The following is a 23,414-nucleotide window of genomic DNA, read 5'->3' as shown; positions in this document are numbered from 1 at the left end:
GGGCAGTGCTGAGTTGGTAGGCTGGATCAGGGATAAGGTGGGTGGAGTGGAAATGAGGAAACTGGTGAAATCCACATTGATCCCATGTGGTTGGATGATCTGAACACCGATGATGAGGCGTTCTTCGTCCAGGCATCAGATGCCTGGGATTTGGCGGTGGAGGTGGCCCAGGACCTGCATATCTTTGGTGGAGCGGGAAGGGAAGTTAAAGTCTTTGGGCACAGGCTGTTTGGCTTGTTTAGTGTTTTACTGTTACTTTCACAGACCTTTTGTAAGTTAATTTTCCTCTGCTGCCCAACCCCTGACAATGTGCTGCTCTCTCAACAGACTAAATTTTCCACAGTATCTTTGACAGTGAATAATTCTTTTTTTCAACAAAAGAGTGCATTTTCCTTCCATTTCTGACCATCAAATTCTGCAACATTCTCACTTCCTGTAATGCATTTAGCACTCCCTGAAATATCAACTATGTGTTTCTCTCTTCACAGACACCAGTGATTAATGCCAGAGTCCCATTGCCTGTGGAGAGGGTGATGTTTGACTACCTTGTCTAGCTGCAGTTCGTGTGGTGAAGGTGCTCCCACAGTGTTCTTGGGTAAGAGATGTTACAGATTATTTACTCAGCGACAGTGAAGTGTTGACAATGTGTGTGCAAATCAAGAACAGTTTGTATTTTTATCATTTTTATAATTTCACAGAAATTGAGATTTTCTGACATAAGGCCACAGATGGGGATATTAAGTCAGGTGATCAAAAATATTGCCAAATAAGCAGGTTTTCAGGAATACCTTAAAGGAGGAAAGCAGGTCTGAGAGGGTCAGGGTGGGAATTCCAGACAGTGTTGCCTTGGCAACTGTCAAAACAGCCAGACCAGTGAAGCAATGAATAAATGCATCTTTGGGAGTCTGAAAGAAAATGAGTTGTCGGGGTCTCACAGGTTGTGTGGTGCAGGGAGACAGGGATGTTCACAGCCAGGAATTACATCAAGGGTGAGAATTTTAAATTGTTGCTTGTTAATAGGAGCCTTTTGATGGATCAACAAGTTTTGGTACAAGTGAGCACTCGGGCAGTAGGGTTTTAGATACTCTTGAGCTTATATGTAAGTTGAATGTGGGAGGCTGGCCAGGACTGTGTTTAGATAACGAAGTCTGGAGATAACACAAGGCTGGATGAGTATTTCAGTAAATGGGCTGAGACTAGGGTGGAGTTGGGTGATGTCACTGATGTAGAAACAGCAGTTTTGGAGTCGGGCTCCTCCTCATCACTCCCCCTCACCCATTCACAAATATTGTTCCCTGTCCTGTCTGTCTTTTCTGGTTATGTCCTTCTTTCCAATTCTGCTAAGAACTAATATTTGACCTCAAGGTTGTTGGAAAATCCTGCTCCATCTCCACTCTCCCTTTCCTTTCTGAATTCCTCATATGTGGTGTCCATCCAGGATCTATCTTTGTCCCCTCCTGTATCTCACCTACATACTGCCAGGAGGTGACATCGTATTGGTTTCCCATGTACACTGACGATGCCCAGCTCTCTCTCCCTATCATCCCTCTCCATTACTCCACTGTTACTCATTCATCAAACTGCTTACCACTCAATTGGCTGCAATTTCCTCCACTGAAACACTGCAATGGTTAAACCCATTGCCTTCGGTTGCTATTACAAATTCCTTTCCCTTACTGCTGAGCCCCTCCCTCTTATTGGGAAATGCCTGAGGCAGAACATCACAATATTGCTCTCATATTCTGACCCCAAGGTGACCTTCTGATCAGACATCTACACAATTGCAAACACTAGGAACTCCAATCTCTAAAATGTTGTTTTTCTCCACCTCACCCCAGCTCCATTGCTCCTGAAACCATTTACCCATGTCTGTGTTGCATTAAAGTTGACAAATCAAAAACAGAACCCTTGATTCTGCAACTGACCCAGAGTCTGTTTCCAGGTTCCCTCATGATGGGACACATCCTGTCAGTATTTACCCTGTCATACCCCTTAATAAGCCTATCTGTTTCAATAAGATCCCCTCTCATTCTCCCCCAAATCCAATGAGTCAAGTCCCAACTTCTTCAGCCTTTTCTTAAAAGATAGTCCCTGCAAACCAGGGATCATCGCAGTCAATCTTCTCTAAATGCCTCCTATGAAGTGATGTATTTCCTTAAATAAAGGGACCAAAACTTCTCTCATTACTCCCTGTGTGGTCTCACTCGCACTATATAAAGTAGCTCTCAGGTATATACTCCAAACTCTTATATTGCAAATCCCCTGAAATCAGGAATAATATTCCATTCCCCTTCCTGATGACCCTGTTGTAACTGTGTGCTAGCTTTCTGTGTTTCCTGCAAAGTTACCCCCTGGTCCCTTTTGTGTTGCAGGTTTCAACAGTTTCCACCATTTAAATAGTCCTCTGTTCTTTTATTACCTCCTCCAAAATGAACAACTTCACATTATCCCAAGTTATGCTCCATTTACCAACTTGTCCACTTCTCCGAATCCCTCTCTGTAAACTGTTTATAACCCTTTTGGAAGTTTAGTGTTCTACATTTTCTAGGAGATTTCCCCCCTCATTCTTCTAAACCTTTCCAGGGAGCACCGGACAGTGGGAAGCATGCTGAGTTGCTGTCTTTTCAGAGAGACTCTTTGGAATGACTGGGAGGATCTTGCTGCCCTTTGGTCAGAATGGAGACAACTTGCCCATCAAGCTGCATGAGTCTTTCACCCCCCACGTCTTATTGATGAGGCACAGCGGCAGCACGGAAGGAAAGAAAAGGAAGCAAATCCTGCTCTCCACATCTCACTGACCCTTGGAACATTCTGTCCCATGTGTCAAAGATCTGCCCTGTTCAGTCACATGAAGTCCCAAGGTGGAACCTCATAAAACCCACACAGATTTCCCCCTGAACTGACTGCTGGTCTCCACAAGGGGTAATGTGTACAGTCATCCTGGACCAGGAGGAGGGGATGGTGTGAGTTTCTAACCTGAACTGACAGTGATAGATTTTATAAACTTGTATTACAGGATACTACAGGTGGATATTCAGATAGGAATCTCAGTAATTGTAACGCCAAACTCTGACTGAATTACTCCATTCATCAGGACCTGGATATTTGCACTGTGTGGGAGTATTTTGTTCCAGCTCAATTCCATTTTCTGCATAAAAATTCTCCTTTGAATCAAACCGTCCTGTCAATAGATCTCCCCAAAATCTTCAATATATGTCCAGTAATCCTTTTATGATGAGTTGATGAGTGTAAGGTTTAACATCCTGATGTATATGTTTTGTAAGCACTTATCTCTCAGCTCCCCTCAATTTCCTTTGCTACAAGGAGAACAATCTCAGTTTTCCCAAACCCCTGATTCCCCAATATCTGTTTGCTCTCTATAAGGCACACATCAGGATCGTGTTGGAACATTCTCCACTTGCCTGCATCAGTGCAGCCCTCAACAGTATTAAAGAAAGCGAACATCCTCCAGGACAAAGCACTGTGCCTCAGTGGTGTCCCATCCACCACCTTCAGCATTCCCTCTCTCCACCCCCGATGCACAGTGGCATCACTGTGTGAAAGGTAAAGTCAGTATTGTCCTACCAGACCATAGGGCTGCTCTCTCATTAGGGAGAGATGTCTGGTGGTGGTTTAACGTGAAGGTTACCAAAGCCCTGGCAAGGGGAGAGGTTGAGAATGAGAGTCCATCTATTATAGATGGATATTCTTGATATGAATTAACAACACCCATGTCCCTGCAACTAAAATCCCCCATTCCTTGAACCATCCTGGTAACTCTCCTGTGCCCCCTCTCAGGGACCCTGCCATCCTTCCCAATGTGTGGGCGATCTCTGGTTTGCACAGACCCAGCTGCTCTGTGTTCCTGTGGGTGATGTCATCATCGAACAACAGTTGCACTAAACCTCACTGTCTGTGAGGGTGGGAGACACAAATTCCGAAAACATTCGAGATGTATTTAGTGTGCACTTGCTATGCCATTATAGATGACACTTATCTATTTTCCAGTACTTGTGGAAGAGGATACTTCGGTGGTAGTTTTCTTTCTCACAGACCGGATGGACCACCAGAGCATTTTTCTGTTCTGTTTACCGCTGAGATGTTTATTATAGGAATATGACAGGCTCCATTGGACATCAGGTCAGAAAAGGTGATACTAGAATAGATGACACGTGATTGGTCGATATTTCTGGGAGGAAAATGAGACACAGAGGTTTAAGAGGAAATTCAGAAGCTCAGCGCAGGAATTGTAAAGGGCCATTATCAAGTGAGAAATAAACATTGGGCATCCTGAAAGCTGGAAATAACGAAAGGCACATGTAGCCGAGCTTTGAGAGACTGGAGGGGATTAGACATGGGGAGGATAATGAAGCTGGAGGAGATGCAAGTTGGAAAGGATTGTGAGGAAGGAGGATGTTACAGAGATAGAGATATTTGTGATAGAGGTTTTTTTTATTTTGAGGCTGGAAAGGAATTATAGAGATGAGGAGGATTTGTAAGGCTGAATGAGGTGGCACTGATAGGGAGAGTTCCAAACATAGAGGAATTTACAGAGATAACGAGTCATAAAGTTACACAGCATCGACACAGACCCTGTGGTCCAACCAGTCCGTGTCGACCATAAATTCGAACTGAACTAATCGCACCTGCCTCCACTTGGTCCAAGTCCATCCGAGCATTCCCTCTTGATATACAGGTCCAAATGTTGTTTTCCTATTAGAATCCCATTCCCCTACCCTTTTGCTCTATATTTACACCTGACTAATTCACTCAACCCAATCATCCCTGAACACTATGGGCAATTGAGCACGGCCAGTTCACCTACCCTATACATCTGTGGATTGTGGGAGGAAACGGCAGCACCTGGAGGAACCCACACTGACATGGGGAAGAATATGCAAACTCCACATGGACAGTCACCCAAGACAGGAATTGAGCCTGTGTCCCTGGCGCTGAGAGGTAGCAGTGCTAACCGTTGAGCCACTGTGCCACCCTGCAATTGTAATTGCATTCATAGCTACCACGTCCTCTGCATGTTTATTCCACATGTGAACCACTCTTTGTGTAAAAACAAAAAATAAAATCCAGAACTTCTTTTGAAAGCCTTACTTTTTAACGTGAGAAAAGGATGTCCCCAATCTTGAATTGCGCCCCCTCCTGGAAAGGGCACCTGCTGTTCACATTACCGAAACTCTTCAGGATTTTATAAACTTCTAATAAGGTCACCCCTCAGCCTCCTGTGCTCCAGTGAAAAAGGACCCAGCCTATCCAGACTCTGCTTATAACTCAAACCATCCATTCCCATCACCATCCTGGTAGATCTCTTCTGAACCTGCTCCGAATTAATAATATCCTTCCTATAACAACACAACCAGAACTAGAGACAGTATTCCAGAAGAGGCCTCCCCAACATCCTACACAACCTCAACATAACGTCCCAACTCCTATATTCAAAGATCTGAGCAATGAAGGCAAATGTGCTAAAGCCCTTCTGAACCACCCTGTCTGCATGTGACACATAGTTCAAAGATCTGAACCCCTCGGTCTCTTTGTTCCATATCACTATCCGAGGCCCAACTTTTAATCAGGGTAAGTCCAGCCTTCGTTTGTTTTATCAAGATGTAATATTTTGCATTTACTCCAATCCAAAAATCACAAACATCCTTCGAGTATGAAGGCAAGAGGAGTACACTTAAGAGTAAAATCAGTAAGGCAAAAAGGGGACAGGACACCGCTTTGGCGAATAGGGAAAGGGTTTTTACAAATACATTAAGAGCAAATGGGTCACTAGAGAGAGAATAGGCCACCTCAACGATCAGCAAGGCAGCCTATGTGTGAAGACACAGGAGATGGGGTTGTTGGGGGGGATACTAAACGAGTGGCATCAGTTTTTACTGTGGAGAAGGACAGATTTGTGGGGGTTGTCAAGATTAGAGATCGTGAGGGTGGGTGATGAGACGGGAGGCGATTGGAGGATGTTACAGAGATTGAGATGTTTGTGATACCAGAGATAGTGATAGTTCTGAGGCAAGAGAGGATTTCTAGAGATAAGAAAGAGTTTCGTCTGGATGAGGTGACAGTGATATGGGGAGTTGTGACGATGGAGGAATTCACAGTCGTAGCGAGAGTTAGTCATAATTTTATACAGCACAGTAACAGACCCTGTGGTTAAACCACTCCGTGTCGACCATAATTCCCAACTAATCTAATCGCCCCTCCCTCCGCTTGGTCCACATTCATCCAAACATTTCCTATTTATGTACTTGTCTAAATGTCTTTTATACATTGTAATTGTATTCACAGCTGCCTCTTTTTCTGGGGGGTCACTTCACACATGTAAAAGTAAAAACAAATCCCCAATTTATTTTTTAAACCTTTCTCATCTATTTTAAAATTGTATGCACCCAGGTCTTGAATCCCCCCTCTCCCCCTTATGTACACGCTTTATGGTTTTATAAACCTCTAAGGTCATCCCTCAACCTCCTACGCTGTGGTGAAAAAGCATCCCAGCCTATTCAGCTTCTCCTTGTGACACAATCCCTCCATTCATGGCAACATCCCGGTTAGTCTCTTCCGAATCCGCTCCAATTTAATAATATACTTCCTGTAACAGCACAACCAGAACTGGACACAATATTCCAGAAGAGGCCTCCCCAGCATCCTGTACAGCCTCAACCTAAATTCCCAGCTCCGGTACTCAGAGGTCTGAGCAATGAAGGTAAGTGTGCTAACCACCTTCTTAACCACCCTGTCTACATGTGACACAGACTAAGAAGACCTGAACTCCTCGGTCTCTTTGTTCCATATCACTACTCAAAGCCTTACTTTTAATGAGTGTAACTCCTGCCCTTGTTTGTTTTATCAAGATGCAATATTTTGCAACAGTATTTACTGTGGAGAAAGACACGGGAGATGTAGAATGTGGGGAAATAAATGGTGACATCTTGAAAAATGTCCATACTGCAGAGTAGTGGATGTCTGGAAACGCATAAAGGTGGATCAATCTCCAGGCTTTGATCAGGTGTTCCCAAAAATTCTGTAGGAAGCGAGGGAAGTGATTTCTGGGCCTCTTGCTGAGATTTTTGTATTATTGATAGTCACAGCTGAGGTGCCAGAAGACTGCGGGTTGGTTAATACGGCGCTACTATTTGACGAAGGCGGTTTGGACAAGCTCGGGAACTACAGACGCTGTGCTCGACTAGGTGTTGGAGGGAGCCCTGAGCGACAGGATTTGCGTGTATTTGGAAAAGCACAGCCTGATTAGGGATAGTCAGCATAACTTTCTGCATGGGAAATCATGTGTCACATACTCGATCTGGTTTTTAAGAAGTAACAAAGAGGATTGAGGAGGGAAGAGCAGTAGATGTGATCTGTATGGACTTCAGTAAGGCGTTCGACAAGGTTCCCCATGTGAGACTGGTTAGCAAGGTTAGATCGCACGGAAGTAGCCATCTGGATATAGAACTGGCTCAAAGGCAGAAGACAGAGGGTGGTGGTGATGGATGATTATTTTTCAGACTGGAGGCCTGTGACTAGTGGAATGCCACAAGGATTGGTGCTGGGTCCACTACCTCTCATCATTTATATAAATGATTTGGATGTGAACACAGGAGGTATAGTTAGTAAGTTTGTAGATGGCACCAAATTGGAGGTGTAGTGGACAGTGAAGAAGGCTGCCTCAGATTTCAATGGGATTTTGATCAGATGGGCAAATGGGCTGAGGAGTGGCAGATGGAGTTCAATTCAGATAATTGCGAGGTGCTGCATTTTGGAAAAGCAAAGCTTAGCAGGACTGATACACATCATGGTCAGGTCCTGGGGAGTGTTGCTGGACAAAGAGACCTTGTTGTGCAGGTTCATAGCTCCTTGAAAGGAGAGGTGCAGGTAGATAGGATAGTGAAGGTGTTTGGTATGATTTCCTTTATTGGTCAGAGTATTGAGTAAGAGAGTTGGGAGGTCATGTTGCAGCTGTTGAGAACATTGGTTTGGCCACTCTTGCAATAATGTGCGCAATTCTGTTCTCCACCTATCAGAAGGATGTTGTGTAACTTAAAAGGTTCACAAAAGATTTATCAGGATATTGCCAGGGTTGGAGGGTTTGAGATATAGGGAGAGGCTGTACAGGCTGGGGCTGTTTTCCCTGGAGTGTCTGAGTCTAAGGAGTGGTCTCAGAGGTTTATAAAATCATGAGCATGGATCGGATAGCTAGACAAGGTATTTTCACTGGAGTGGGGGAGTCTAGAACTAGAGGGTACAGATTTAGCGTGAGAGGGGAATGATGTTAAAGGGGCCTAAGGGGCAACTTTTTCATGCGACGGTGTTGTGTTTATGGAATGAGCTGCCAGAGGGAGTTGTGAAGGCTGCTACAATTGCAACATTTATTAGGCATCTGGATGGGTATATGAATAGGAAGGGTTTAGAGGGATATCGACCAAGTGCTGGTAAATGGGACGAGATTAGGTTCGGATATCTGGTCAGCATGGACGAGTTTGACTGAAGGGTCTGTTTCCGTGCTGTATGTCTGTGACTCGCAGCTGGGGATCAGCTTAGTGGGTTTCAGTCTCTTAAAAGGTAAATCTTACTCTGCTTTACTTTTTAAAATCCGCAACATTCAGTACGGTGAGTGTTTACTAGTTTAAGTGCCTCTGTTATGATCTTTTGGTTGAATGTTTTAAATATAAAATACAGGTTCTAATGTATTCGAGATTAGTCTTTTGTAAAGCTGTAAGACTCTGCCTTTTCTGGGACTACAGATTAAGGTGCAGAGATGGCCATTCGTACAGTGATGTGCACTTCCTGGAGGAGAGTAGGGGGAGTTTGAATGATCCTGATGATAGCCTGCTGGAAGTGATGCAAATCCTCTTGGATCACATGGAGTAGTGCTTAATAGTAATGAAGAATTTACAAGAGTCAGGATGTGTAATAAGTGGCAGTCTCAGGCCGGAAAACTGCAGATACAGTCAGGTAGATGGGTTACCTCTGGGAAAGGTAGTAGAGAGAGGTAGGTAGAGCATGAGTCTCCTATGGAGAAAGTGAGGACTGCAGGTGCTGGAGAACAGAGCTGAAAAGTGTGTTGCTAGAAAAGCGCAGCAGGTCAGGCAACATCAAAGGAGCAGAAGAATCGACGTTTCGGGCATAATAAGGGCTTATGCCCGAAGCGTCGATTTTCCTGCTCCTTTAATGCTGCGCTTTTCCAGCAACACATTTTTTCAGCCATGAGTCTCCTGTGGCTATCCCCATCTCAAACAAGTTTACTGTTTTGGATAATGTAGGTTGTCATAGACTTTCAGGGAATGTTACACTGACAGCCAAGTTACTGGTACTGAGATTGACTCCACTATAATGAGAGGGATATCAGATTTCAAACGCTCAAGGATGATAAGGGACTTTCTAGTTGGGCACAGACTGCTGTTTCTGCAGCTGACAGTGAGACATCAGAATGGGGTGGTACCACCCTGGTGCCAGGGTCAAGGATGTTTCGGACAGGTAGCAGAATATTCTCAAATAAAAGAATGACCAGTGGGAGGTCATTGTACATTGGTACCAATGACAAAGGGAGGGGAAAAGATAAAGTCCTGATGAGAGAATATAGCAGATTAGCCTAGAATATAATAAACCAGGTCCTCGGTCATAATATGTGGATTACTCCAGGTGCTACATGCTCGAGAGAGTAGGAAGAGCAGGATGGAGGAGATGAATGATTGGCTAAGGAGCTGGTGTAGGGCAGAAGGATTCACATCTTTTGATCATTGTAATCTTCTCTTGAGTAGAGTTGATGTGCATAAGAAGGATGGATTGTACCTGAATTGGAAGGTGTCTGATATCCAGGCAGGGAGATTTGCTCGTACTACTCAGGAGTCAGTAAACCAGTGAGGGAGTGTGGGTAAACTCAAAGAGATGGTGAGAAAAGAGGTAAGTCTGAGGCTGGTACAGTTCAGAAGTCAGACAGTCAAGGGAGGCAAGGGCAAGGCACAGAACCAGGTAGAACTGACAAGTTACACTGCATTTACTTCAATGCAAGAGGCCTGACAGGGAAGGCAGATGGGCTCAGGGTATGGTTTTGAATGTGGCACTGGGATATCATGGGTATTACAGAAACGTTGCTCAGAGATGGGTAGGACTGGCAGCGTAATGTTCCAGGGTATCGATGCAAGAGGAAGGATAGAAAGGGGGACATGAGAAGATTAGGGGTAGCATTACAGTTGTGCTGAGGGAGGATATTCTGAGATTACGTCCAGCGAAGTTACTTAGGTTGACCTGGGAAATAAGAAAGGGATGATCACCTTGTTGTTATTACCTGCGTGGGTTTTGTCTATTTGCTGTGGTTTCCTCCCACAATCTAAAGATATGCAGGTTGGGTGGATATTCCAGGCTGAATTGCCCAGATTGTTCAGGGATGTGCAGGCTAGGTGGATTAGCCATGGGAAATGCAGCGTTACAGGTTTAAGGTCGGAGGGTTTGAGGGTCAGGGTGGGTGTGATGGGCTGAATGGCCTGCTTCCACACTCTCAGGATTCTCTGATAATTCTGCTAGTTTTAAAATAGTTACAGAAAATAATAAACCAGATCTAAACGGTGTTCTAAATTGGACAAAGGCGAATTTTGACGGTACAAGGCGAGAACGTTCAATATTTCTTTGCTATTCCCAGGTAAAGGGACAGCTGGAAAGTGGGAACATAAGAACAGAAGGAAGAGGAGCAGGAGTAGGCTACCTGGCCCCTCGAGCCTGCTCTGCCATTCAATAAGGTCAGGGCTGATCTTTTCATGGCCTCAGCTCCACTTTCCTGTTCTCTCACTATAACCCTTAATTCCTTTCCTGTTCATAAATCTACCTTTTGACCTAACGATAGTCAAGTTGATAACGTCAACTGCTACACTCAGCAGCAAATTCCACAGATTCACAGATTTATCTGAAGAAGTCCATCCTGAACTCAGTCCTATATCTGATATCCCCTTATTTTGACTCTCTGCTCCCTAGTTTGCTCCGTCCCCAGTGGAAATCACCTCCCTGCTTCTAGTTTATCTACTCCATTAATAATTTCAATTTTTTTCCTCTCCAACCCCCCATTCTTCGAAATTCCAATGAGTATAGAACTAGTTTTCTCAATCTCTCCGCATATGTCAACCCTATGAAATCCTGACTCAAACTAGTGATCCTCCACTGCACCCTCTCCAGTGCCAGTACATCCTTCCTGAAGTAAGGAGACCAAACCTGTACACAGTATTCCAGGTGTGGCCTCCCCAGCACCCTGTACAGCTGCAGCATAACCATCCCTCGAGCAATGAAGGACAATATTCCCTTCACTGTCTTATTTACCTGCTGCACCTGCAAACCACCTTCCTGTGATTCATGCACAAGGACACCCAGCTCCCTCTGTACAGCAGACTGCTGCAAGTTTTCACCATTTCGTCAGTTAACTGTTAGTCCGACCAAAATGGATGACTTCACATTTCCCAACATTGTCCTCCATCTGTTCGACCCTTACACACTCACTTAACCTATCCGTATCCCTCTGCAGACTTTCATTGGCCTCTGCACACATTGCTCTACCACTCAGCTTAGTGTTGTCTATCTTTCATGAATCGATGCTGTGTCTGCTCTGAGACAATTTCTATCCAGATAGCTCACTATTTCTTCCTTGAGAGATCGAGCATTTCCCCCACTACAGAAGTTAGGCTAACAGGTCCATTTTAAAATATTGGCATCACATTTGCAGCTATCTAATCTGTCAGAACCGTCCCAGAGTCCAGCACATTTTAGTGAATTATCACGAGTGTGTTTGCTATTTAGCCTCTTCCATCTGTTATAGTTCCCTGGGCTGCACTCCATCACAGCCAGACGACCCATCTACCTTTCAGCTGTTATCTTTCCCAATACCACCTCTTTACTGAGAATGATTGCTTCTCTGTCCTCATCTGCCATTGCATCCATAGGCCTGCAACAACGAGAGTACACAGACAGTATGTTCCTGTTAAGGCCAAGGCTGGTAGGTGTAGGGAATGCTGTCTGTCGAGAGAAATTGAGGGCCTGGTCAAGAAAATGAAGGAGGGATATGGCAGGTACAGACAGCTGGGTTTGCGTGAATCCCTCCAGGAGTAAAAGGGCAATTGGAGTAAAGTCGGGGGAAACCATGAGGACTAAAAGGGGACATGAGATAGCTTTGGGAAATAGGTTTAAGGGAGAACCCAAAGAGATTCGACAAATACACCTAGGACAAAAGAGTAACCAGGCAGAGATTAGGGGTCCTCAAAGATCAGCAAGGCTGTCTGTGGAACCATCGGGGGTGGGAGGATTTCATGTCAGCTTTTACTTAGAGGATGTGGAAGTGAGACAGTTTGGAAAAATAAATAGGAAAAGCTTGACAAGTGTTCATATTACAGAGAATGAGGTACTGGATATCTTAGAATACATAAAGCTGAATAAATCCCTGGGACCTGATCAGGTGTGTCCCAGAACTTTGTGGGAAGTTAGGGAAGTGATTGCCGGGCCCCTCGCTGAGATATTTGTATCACCAATAGCCACAGGTGAGGTGCTGTAAGACGGGCGCCATTATTTGAGAAAGGTGGTGAGGAAAGTCCAGGGAACAATGCACCGGTGAGCCTGAAGACAGGCAAGTTGTTGGAAGGGCTTCTCAGAGACAGGATTTGGATGTAATTGGAAAGGCAAGAAATTATTAGGGATAGTCAGCATGGCTTTGTTCATGGAAATCACTAACTTGGTCTTCAGAAAGACGTTCAACAAGGTTCAACATAACAGACAGGTTAACAAATTATACAAAATTGGCTGGAAAATTGGAGGCAGAGGATAGTGGTGGACGGTTGCTTTTCGGACTGGAGGCCTGTGCTGAGCAATATGGTGTAAGGATTGGGGTTGGGTCCACTGCTTTTCATCATTTATATAAATGATTTCTATGTGAATATACGAGCTATGATTAGTGACTTTACATAGACACCAAAATTGGAGATGCAGTGGACAGGGAAGAAAGTTACCTCCGAGTACAATGAGACTTCAATCAACTGGGCTGAGGAGTGGCAGATGGAGTGGAATTCAGATAAATGTGAGGTGCTGCATTTTGGAAAAACAAATCAGGGAAGCGCCTGGGGAGTGTTGCTGAACAAAGAGACGTTGAGGCGCAGGTTCATAGTTCTTTGAAAGTGGAATAGGCAGGGTGGTGAAGAAGGCGTTTGGTTAACTTGCCTTTATTGGTCTGTGCATTGAGGATAGGAGTTGCGACATTATTTTGCAGCTGTACAGGACATTGATTCAGCCATTTCTGGAATTCTGCTTTCAGTCCTGGTCTCCCTGCTATCGGAATGATATTATAAAACTTGAAAGGATTCAGAAAAGATGTGCAAAGATGTTTCCAGGGTTGAGGGTTTGACCCATACAGAGAGAGGCTGAATAGGCTCGGGCTGTTTTCACTGGAGCATCGGATACTGAGAGGTGACCTTCGAGTTTGATAAATGGTGAAGGACATGGTTAGGGTGAACGGCCAGGGTCTTATTGCCAGGTTAGGGGGAGTCCAAAACCAGAGAGCACCGACGGGAGGGGTGAGGGAAAAGATAGAAAGGCGATCTAAAGAGCAATGTTTTCAAGCTGAATATGGTATGGAATGAGCTGCCTGAGGAAGTGTGGAGGCTGGTACGATTACATTTAAAAGGCATCTGATTGGGTACGTGTTTAGGAAACTTTTAGAAGGATATGGGCCAAGTGTTGGCAAATGGGAGAAGATTAATTTAGGATATCTGGGCGGCATTGACGATTTGGACAGAAGTGTCTGTTTCTGTGCTGTGCATCTCTATGACACTAATAAATTAAAATTAAGATACATTTCTCTTTTATGGAGAGTAAGCAAAAGACCTGACAAGTCTCCTTGGAGCTGAGGAGCTTAAGCAGTGATTTCAACCAGAAACAGATTTGTTTCCAGGATGTTTAATTTACAGAGACACTGAGAAATTATTGTCACAATGTTTGGTAACTACCTTCAGGCAATTGGCAAATAATGCAGGTTAAAAACTCAGTAGGTTCTGAGCATCTGGAACAGTTTGAATCACAGCCGGATGCAGCTTTTGTTATTTGTCAAAACACATTTGGAATTTAACTATTTGAGGATAACTGTGGAGGGCGACTGGTAAATGGGAGTGGAGTAAGGGCAGATTGGCAGCATCTCCAGAGGAAGAAAGTACAGCCCCAATGGGCTGAATAGCCCCCAGCCCCTGTGCTCTGTGATACTGCCCCATTCACTGAATGATGAAGCTCATCCCAGGGCAGAGCCACAGTCATGTACTGCAAGGAAACAGACTCTTTAGTCAAACTCGTCCACACTGACCAGATATCCCAACCTAATCTAGTCCTATATGACAGCAGTTGGCCCATATCACTCTACGCCCTTCCTATTCATATACCCATCCAGCTGCCTTTCAAATGGTGATAGCTTGTATAGTTACACCACTTCCCTGACAGTAGATTCCATACACGCACATGAAAAAAGTTGCCCCTTGGGTCTCTTTTATATCATTCTCCTCTCACCTTAAACCTATGCCCCCTCGTTCTGAACTTCCTAACCCCAGGGAAAAGACCTTGTCTCTGTATCCCATCCACGCCCCTCATGATTTTATAAACCTCTGAGGTCACCCCTCAGCCTCCTACCACTCAAGTCACAATGGGACCTGGCTGATTGATGGCAGCTTCAGACCAATAGGGGAGTTGGTGTAATCCTCCTGCCAATGGGAGTGAATGAGGGGTGTGGCCAGCAGGCCAACACGTGACCATGAGCTGTGCAGGTGCAATGTCACTGTGAGGGGGGACCCAGTGAGTGTGAAGGGAGTGGGAGAGACAGCAGAGACTGGGAGAGAAATTGAGTTTGCGTACTGGGTAGGTTGATAAACACACGATGTAGGCTGCTGGACCTGAATTACCAACTCCCAGTAAATGAAAACCAAAGGAATTGCGGATGCTGTAAATCAGAAACAACAACCAGAAGATCCTGAAAATGCTCAGCAGGTCTGGCAGCATCTGTGAAGAGAAGTCAAAGTGAACATTTCTGATCCAAAGACCCTTCGTCAGAACTGATGTTCCTGAGAAACAATGTTGGTTTATATGCAGAAGGTAGGGGTGAAGGTGTAAATGATAGGTGGTGATAGATTCCAAAGAACGCGATGGGAGCAGTTGGACAAAGGAGTGGATAACGATCTGGCTGGGGGAGGGTGAATAGCTGTTTATGGAGACTGTTCGTGACTAACCATAGGTAGTGTGTAATTGCAGGCGATGTAATAACAGGGCCTGGTCTATGGGATGGGGGCTAGGACACTAGTACGTAGGAGAATTAGGACCTAAAATTATGGAATCCAATATTGAGGCCAGAGGACTGAAGGGTCCTCAGGTACAAGATGAGGTGATGTTCTTCCAGCTTGTGTTAAAGTGTGGCGCTGGATGTGCACAGCAGGTCAGGGAGTATGCAAGGAGCAGGCGAATTGACATATTGGGCCTAAGCACTTCTTCAGTAATGTGAGGGTGGGGAAGAGGACAGATAATAGGATGGGTATGTAGGGCTGGTGGGAAGGTAGTTGGGAAGGCGATAGGAAAATGCAGGTGGGGGTAATGGTGAGAGGGTGGAGTGGATAATTGGGAAGGAAGATGGACAGATGGGACAGTTTGAGGGCGATGCTGAGTTGGAGGGTTGGATCTGAGATAAGGTCGGGGAGAGGAAATGAGTAAATGTTGCCATGTTGTTGAAGGGTCGCTCCATCCCACCTATTATTTACTCTTTTACCCCTAACTCCTGCAGTCCAAAGACGTGTAGGTTCGTGAATTGGCCAAGCTAAATTTCCTGTCGTGTTCAGGGATGTGAAGGTGAGGTGCGTTGTTCAGGAGAAATTTAGAGTAATAGAGTAGTGGAATGAGATACTCTTCAGAGTGTCAATGTGGATTTGTTGGACCGAATGAGCTTCTTCCACACACTAGGGAGTCTAATTTTCCCAGCTGCCATCGGTTCTGAGGAAGGGTCACTGGACCCGGAATGGCCCTTGGTGTGTGCAGGAGCCAGAAACTGGGAAGGGGGAGGGGCAGCGGAAACCGGGAGAAAATGATTCAGTTTAGACTGGGAGGTTTTATTTACACATCTGTACAGGATGTTAGTCCTGAATTAGAAACTCTTGGTTCCATGTTTACAGCAAATGGGAAAACGGCTGTGGGCCTCAGTCAGTGATAGGTCCTGGGTTATGGCCGCCATTTTTATTGGGGGCACGGTACAGCAAGGTGCATGGACATGTCCTCTTCCTGGGTGGGGGAGGGGTGATTTGAAGACGAGCGTTTACACATCAGACACATACCAGAGAAATATTTGTCTTTCCAATTCATCCTGCACTGGCTGAAGTTTGTTTTGTGAATTCTTTTTATGGGATATTAAATGAGAATAAATGAGGACAGGATCTCAAAAAAGCAGATTTCTGCAATCAGTGGAGTCATCAGGATCTGGATATCATGAGCATTTTACTGTGGAAGGAGAAAGGGCTGTCTGTTCTGTCTCTGGGAAAATATCTCCAATACTTTTGTGAAGCAACATGCAGAAAGATGTTCAAATTTGTGGTTGAATCGCCCATGGGCGATTTGGCCTGAGTGGGAGCACAGATTTATCCAGATTATACATAGTCTCTTTGCAGGAACTGTCAGATTTAGTCCCAATCACTCACTTCATAATGTTAACCTGTAAACTCCTAATTTTCAACTTCCTGCGAAATTTTCATTAAAATTCTTTGTGAACTCAAATTCCAGCACATTTTCAGGTGGAATGTTCCAGGTTCTGACAACTGTCTGTTCATCCAGAAACTGCTGACGTCCATGTTGACTCTGGGGTTACAAAGGGCTGAGCTGAAAGATGAGATGCAGTTTTTGAGCTCCCATTGTGATGCATTGGAACAGGACATGAGGCTGAGGGCAGTGTAGGTGTGACCAGACAATGAAAATGACAGGGCTGCACTGAGTGTTGCTTGACTCAATGAGTGTGTTTTGCAGTTGGATGAAAACGGAGGGAGGTGAGACAGGGAGATGTTGAAGCTGAAACTCTAGTTTAGTTCAGGCCATTGAAAAATTCACATGGTCCCAATGGGAACAGCCAATTTGTAAGTGATATCTGCAGAGTATTTGTTAAGTTTTTAAAATATAACGTATCAGCTTAAGTAAAGATTGGGGTTTTTGATATATAATGGTAATGTTTGAAGTGAAGGAAGGTTGAAAGCTCTTTTAAATTCTCTTAATGGGAGTAATTAGCTGAATCTAGAGAGACGTTGTGACAGGAGCCCTCAGACCCGTGGTGTGCTCCTCTTGTACAATGTGGGAAATAAGGGATACTTTCAGTGTCCCTGACGGCTATGTGTGCAGGAAGTGGGCCCACCTACAGCTACTGGGAAACTGCTTTTCAGACCTGGAGTTATGAGTGGAATCACTGTGGAGCATCGGAGAGTGTTATGGACAGCACGTTTACTGAGTTCGTCACACTGCAGGTGAGGGTTACACAGGCAGAAAGGGAATGGTTGACCATCAAACCAAATAAAAGGATCAGGAAGGGAGTGCGGGAATCCCCAGTGATCATCCACTTCTCAATCCTGCTTGGGATTCTGTTGGGGGTGAATGCGTGGAGTGGCTTCTCGGGAAATCAGCAACAACCAGCTTCATGATACTACAGATAGCTCTGCTGTACAGAACCGGAGGAAAGACAGTGGCAGGGCTATAGTGACAGGGGATTCAATGGTCAGGGCTACAGGTAGGCACTTCTGTGGCCACAGACATGAATCCAGGATGGTATGTTACCTCCCTGGTGCCAGGATCCGCGATTATCATGGAGCAGCTGCAGGATATTCTGGAGCTGGAGTGTAAAGTCAGTGGTTGTGGAACACACCAATACCAATGACATCACTAAACAAAGGGATGAGGTCCTGAAAGCTGGATATAGGGAGATTAGGGATACAGTAAAATGTAGCTCCTGAAATGAAATAATGTCAGACTTACTCAGTGCCATGTGCTAGTGAGAGCAGGACTAAGAGGATAGATCAGCTGGACGTGTGACTGGCGAAATGGTGTACCAGAGAAGGGTTTAGATTCTTCAGGCATTGGGACCGTTTCTGGGTGGGTCCTGTACCAGCCTGACTGGTTACCCCTGGGCAGAGCTGGGAGAAATCTCCTGGTGGAGGCTTTTGCCAGTCCCATTGGTGCGGTTTTAACTAGTCTAACAGGGGGATGGGAACTAAAGTGTAGGCTTAGATGGGTCAGATTCAGGACAGGGAATGGGAGGTAGAATATTAATGATGTAGTCAGCGGCTCAGAAAGTCAAAGGAAAGGAGGATGAAATGAAGATTGAGTCCCTCTTCATCCATCAGTCCTGCCATCCCAGGAATTATAGTCAGCAAAATATGGAGCTGTACAGCTCTCTGACTCTAAGTGCTTGAAATCCACAATAAAAACAAAACGTGCTGGAGATCCTCAGGTCGGGCAGCATCTGAAATGCTGACAGAAACATTGCAGCCTTGAAGAAGTGTTTAGATGATCACACCAGGTACTACAATATCGGTTACACGCTGAGTGCCATAACGTGGGACTAGAATTAATAGGTGCTTGATGACCAGCATGAATATGATGGGGCTGGAAAGGTGATGTTTCGGGTCAGGACTATTCATCAGGGCTGACAAAGGGTTCCGACCCAACATATCAACCATCCTGCTCCTGTGATGCATCCTGACCTGCTGCACTTCCCCAGATCCACATTGTATGGACTCTGACCTCTAGCATCTGCAGCCCATAACTATCACCACATCCCAGGACTCCGGCTGGTGACCCTCCTTTACTCTCTCAATAACCAGGAGAGCCTTCCTTGGGAAAGGGGAACAAAGGTATACACTGTACTTCAGGTGTGATCTCACCAAGGCCCTTCCAGAAAGGGATCCCTGCTCCTGTACACGAATCCTCTCACTAGGAAGGTCACCCATCATTTACATTCTCCACTGCTTCCCACTCCTGCCTGCTTCCGAAAAAGAGGGAATCGCAGAGAAACATGGAATCAAATGAGGTCAGAGTCTCTGGTATAAAACTGTTGAACACAATGCCCCCATCTTCTACATACTGGCCATCAAGCACACGTGCCTGGTGTGATAATCTAACCACTTCTTCAAGGCTGCAATGTTTCCTGCATCTGTCAGCGTTTCAGATGCTGCCAGACCTGCTGAGGATTTCCAGCACTTTCTGTTTTCTCTGTTGTGTAGTACTGAATGGGGGGATTTGCAGTTGAGAAATTCAAATTGAACTTCAGGTTCAGTTTTGATAGTTACTTGATCCGTGCCGATATGAATATGATTGACCTTTTCATCTGGATGGAAAGGTGTGCATTCTGTCCGTGGGCGAATATTTCAAATATCAGTGTGACTGGGAAAAAAGTACTGAGACAGTGAAGTCCATGTTAGCGTGGGGACTGTGGAGAGAGATTTCATTGGTTTTTGAAAGTCTAAAAAAATCATGGCACATTTCCCAGGAACAGTTAAGCCACTGGTTTTGTATGAGGACAATTAACCATGAAACCAGAAAGACAAAAGGATTCCTGCATCATGGAAAAAGCTTTGAAAATGGGATTGTTGTTAGGGGGTAAATTATTGATCGTGGATTGTAATCCATTGTCATTGTCATATCTGTTCCAACGCCGTGGGGAAACACTGGAAATGTGATCAATGCAGTGTAGGGTTCAGTTATTAAACTGGAAAGGGTGCAGAAGAAATTTACAAGGATGATGCCAGGGCTCAGGGGTCTGAGTTACAGGGAGAGGTTGGACAAGCGAGGGCTTTTTTGTTTAGAACAGAGGAAACCGAGGGGGAATTTTTTAGAGAAGTTTAAAAGATCATAAGAGGCGTGGGTAAGGTGAATGCACTCTGTCTTTTTCCCAGGGAACCAAGGACTGGAGGGCATCAGTTTAAGGTTAGAGGAGAAAGAATAAAAGGGAAGCTGAGGGGCAACTGTTTTACACAGAGGGTTGTACGCATATGGAATGAGCTGCCAGTGGAAGTGGTTGAGGCGGGTACACTAACAACATGTAAAAGGCATTTGGACAAATACATGGATAGCAAAGTGTCAGAAGCAGATGGGCCAAGTGCAGGGAAATGGGGTTAGCATGGATGGACATTCTGATCGGCATGGGCCATTTTGGGCCAAAGGGCCTGTCTCTGCTGTAGGATGCTGTAACTAAGTGCATTTGCTATTTCTCCCACGAACTCTGTTGGTATCCTGGGATGTATTCCATTAGGGGAAGGAGACTTGTCTACCATTAACGCCATTAGCTTTCCCAGCTCTAACTCTTTCATGATAATGGTCGTTTCTAGATACTCACCTTCCTCAGTCTCCTTATCAATTACTGGCATGTTCTTCGTGTTCTCCACTGTGAAAACTGACTGCTGTGTACTCATCTTCCTGAACCCTGCTGGATAGGAATTACAAGGCACAGAACTCCGAGAGGTCTTCTTTGAGTATTTATTGATGAGACATGGTAGTTACCTGGGTATTTTACGTGCAAAACGCCTTTAGGCAGGATCAGGTCCGATACGGCTCCCATTCTTCTACCTTTGTGATTTGTGACTTTGCATAGAGACTGTCTCTCAGGATTAACTCCATGTCAACAACAGTTAAAAAGTCTAGTTCAGTTCAACTCTGGTTAAACCACACACCCCTCCCCCCACACCCCCTTGGCTCCCTCAAGTATCTGACAGGCACTTCAGTTTCAGTGGGGCTGTCTATCGGGATGCTGATGTGGAGGAGCCGGGGTTGGGGTGGGGTGGACAAAGTTAAAAACCATACAACACCAGGTTATAGTCCAATAGGTTTATTTGGAAATACAAGCTTTTAGAGTGTGCTGTGATTTTTAACTTGATCAGGATTATCTCTCTGGTAACTGTTAAATGCTTCAACAATTACAGAGGCCATATGTTCCCCAAACAATAGGTTTCCCTCTAACAGTGTAAACTGCTATTCTGTCCCTGGGGAGAGCTACTCATCACTATTTATACCCAATCCCATCAAGCTTTCAGTTGACCTTTGAAGTTTTTCTAATCTCCTAATTTCTCCTTGGTCTTTGCCAATTTGTATGCCTTCTGTTTCAATTTGATAGACTCCCTTATTTCCTTAGACACCCACGGCAGCTTACTCCTTTTCCTAAGTCCTTCCTTTTCACTGATATATATTTTTGCTGAGCACTTCGAAAAATTGCTTTGATATTCCTCCACTGTCTGTCAACTGTCCCACCTTAAAGTCTTTGCTCCGAGTCTATATTGCCAACTCCTGCCTCGTCCTATTGTAGTCTTCTTTGATTAAGCACAGGATCTTCGGACTGGATTTAATCTATCTGCTTTCCATCTGTGTTCTAAATTCAACCAGATTTATCACGCGGTTTTTGTCAGATTACGAGGTGAGGCGATGTTTCCTGGGTGTTTTGGTTTTCATTATCAGTGACCTTGGCTTTGTAACAAAGTACAGGATAGATATTCACAACAGAGTAGTCTGGACGCTGTGAATGTACCACACAGTCTATAACTATAAATCACTGTTACCCCTCAGTTTAAAATTGCAAAATCATTATCTTCTACACAGTTCCTCACTATCTCAGTTTTGAATACTATTCCACTTGACTATCCTACATTTTTTGAAAATCTCCTTTGGTGAAGGTGGTGAGTTTTGGATTCCGCTTTCCAGTTACTACCGTAAGAAGATAAGCCCTGGGCACAGGAGAGGCAATGCAGCCCTTCGAATCAACTCCACCATTTAATACCATGATGATTGAGCTCACCTCGGTCTCAGCTGGATTTTCCTGCCTGCGCTCTCTCTCTCTCTCTCTCTCTCACCCTTCAGCTCATTTCAAATTAAAAATCTGTATCTGTCCATTAAATTTGCTCATTATCTTGGCATCCACTGCGTTTTGAATAGGGAATTCCACAGATTCATAACACATCGAGATAGGTACATTCTTCTTCATGAGAATAAAATAGAATCCCTACAGTGCAGATTCATCCATCGAGTCCACACCAATCCTATAATTCAGACTCACCCATTCCCAGTATTTCCCATGGTTAATGGCTTAATCTGCACATGCATGGACACTGTGGTTTGGCATGGCGAATCCACCTAACCTGTACATCTTTGGACTTTGGGAAGAAACTGGAACACCGAACAAAACCATGCAGCCACTGGGAGAACGTGTAAACTCCACCCAGTCACATAAGGCTTGAATCAAACCAGGGTCTCTGAAGCTGTGAGGCAGAGGTGCTAGCCACTGAGCCACCTCTGCCTAAAACTGCTTCCCCTTCTTGCCCCCTACACCCCGCAATTGACTGAATCTATATTCCTTACGTCAGAAACTGGGTTGTCTAACCAGATGTCTCAGTAAAACCCAATGATAAACCATATGTCCTGTCTGTCTGAATGGGGATCCTATACATAACACCCTTCCACCCCACACGTTTCATTCACTATACAGAGACAGGGCTCCAGTGACTTCATGGGGACTGCAACTCCCATAATTCCTGAGGCAGGGACCACAGGTGTGTGGGTAAACCCGCACTGTATATGTACAGAATGTGGGCCGGTTTTGGAGCACATGTTTTGGGGTAATTAGGGGAAAGTATTTCACACTGTGATTGGCTAGAGGAGGAACGTATCTGCTTGTAGTATTGATCAGTTGGGGGGTCAAAGTGTCACTACACCCACGTGGGACCACTCTCCATCCCCAGTTCTTTGTAATGCTCGGAATAAACTAATGGGAAACAAGGAAGAATGTGACCCATTCTCCCAGAATGAAAGTTCCTCTTCTGTCCAGGATCTGCCACCTCCTTTTCTGTTTCCATCTGTTTCATTCTGCTGTTACATTATTGACTTGCAGCAACTGAAGGGAAAGCAAGTGAACCCAGAAAGGGTGCAGAGTCGAACCAGGGACGGGAAGTGGAGGCATGGATCTGTTTATCAGTAACTCCATGAGAATGAGGAGGGTGTACATTAGGGGCACCAGAGCCAGAATGGTAGGAGAGGGTAATTGGGCTGGAAAGGTAACCGCTTTGGGGGAAGAAAGGGGAAAAAGATATTCCAGAGAAACTAGAATAGTCTGTTCTGAATTTCTAATCTGTGCATATTCCTTTACACAGGGTGCTAGATGGTGAAGATTTGCAGACTGAAATCTCAAAATCATGTGCAGATAGTGATTAAGTTACCCAGTATTTGAAGAACCAAAGATGGAGAATCACTCAGACAAAACCCCACAACATTCCCCCTCACAGCATTGTCGGTCTATCTGCACCAGATGGACTGTGAATGGTTCAAGACAGCAGCTCACTACCATCTTCACAATGGTAACTAGTGATGGGGTATAAATGCTGGCTGAGCCAGTGATGACCATA

At 44.9% G+C, this 23,414-nt stretch overlaps 2 long non-coding RNA genes across 2 annotated transcripts in view; both read left to right on the top strand.

The window, feature by feature from the left end:
• The first annotated feature begins 487 nt into the window (after window positions 1-487).
• The window catches only part of LOC140471633 (uncharacterized), a 36,507-nt gene continuing 13,580 nt past the window's right edge, over window positions 488-23,414 (top strand). The window contains exon 1 of the long non-coding RNA XR_011957120.1: window positions 488-595. This is a non-coding gene — a long non-coding RNA (uncharacterized lncRNA). The remainder of the gene's footprint in view (window positions 596-23,414) is intronic.
• Window positions 6,689-23,373, top strand: LOC140471634 (uncharacterized). Its single transcript, XR_011957121.1, has 3 exons — window positions 6,689-6,718; window positions 10,649-10,745; window positions 23,163-23,373. It is a non-coding gene; the product is annotated as an uncharacterized lncRNA (long non-coding RNA).

Source organism: Chiloscyllium punctatum, unplaced genomic scaffold, assembly GCF_047496795.1.
Source record: "Chiloscyllium punctatum isolate Juve2018m unplaced genomic scaffold, sChiPun1.3 scaffold_134, whole genome shotgun sequence".
NCBI lineage: Eukaryota > Metazoa > Chordata > Chondrichthyes > Orectolobiformes > Hemiscylliidae > Chiloscyllium > Chiloscyllium punctatum.
The sequence above is the reverse complement of the archived record's forward strand: the minus strand, read 5'-3'. Positions and strand labels throughout refer to the sequence as shown.